Genomic DNA, 265 nt, shown 5'->3' with positions numbered 1-265 from the left:
GTTTTACCAAGCAGTTTAAAGGGGAGGGGAGGAGGGAACCAGCTGCTGGCAGCTATTCCCCTGGAAATAATGAATTCCAGGGGAATGCATTCATAGAGAACCCTGCTTACAACCTAAACAGCCGCTCTTATAACTAAAAAAAGTGCTTTCGTACAGATAGGAGTAGCTGCACGAATACCTGGAATTATTAAAACCCAAATTCTCATCTAAGTTGAACATTTTAACTCGACATTGAAGTAAAACGCTCACACTACTGCTTCCTTCG

This window comes from Lepisosteus oculatus, chromosome 24 (genome assembly GCF_040954835.1).
Source record: "Lepisosteus oculatus isolate fLepOcu1 chromosome 24, fLepOcu1.hap2, whole genome shotgun sequence".
Lineage (NCBI taxonomy): Eukaryota > Metazoa > Chordata > Actinopteri > Semionotiformes > Lepisosteidae > Lepisosteus > Lepisosteus oculatus.
This window is presented reverse-complemented; position numbering follows the sequence as displayed.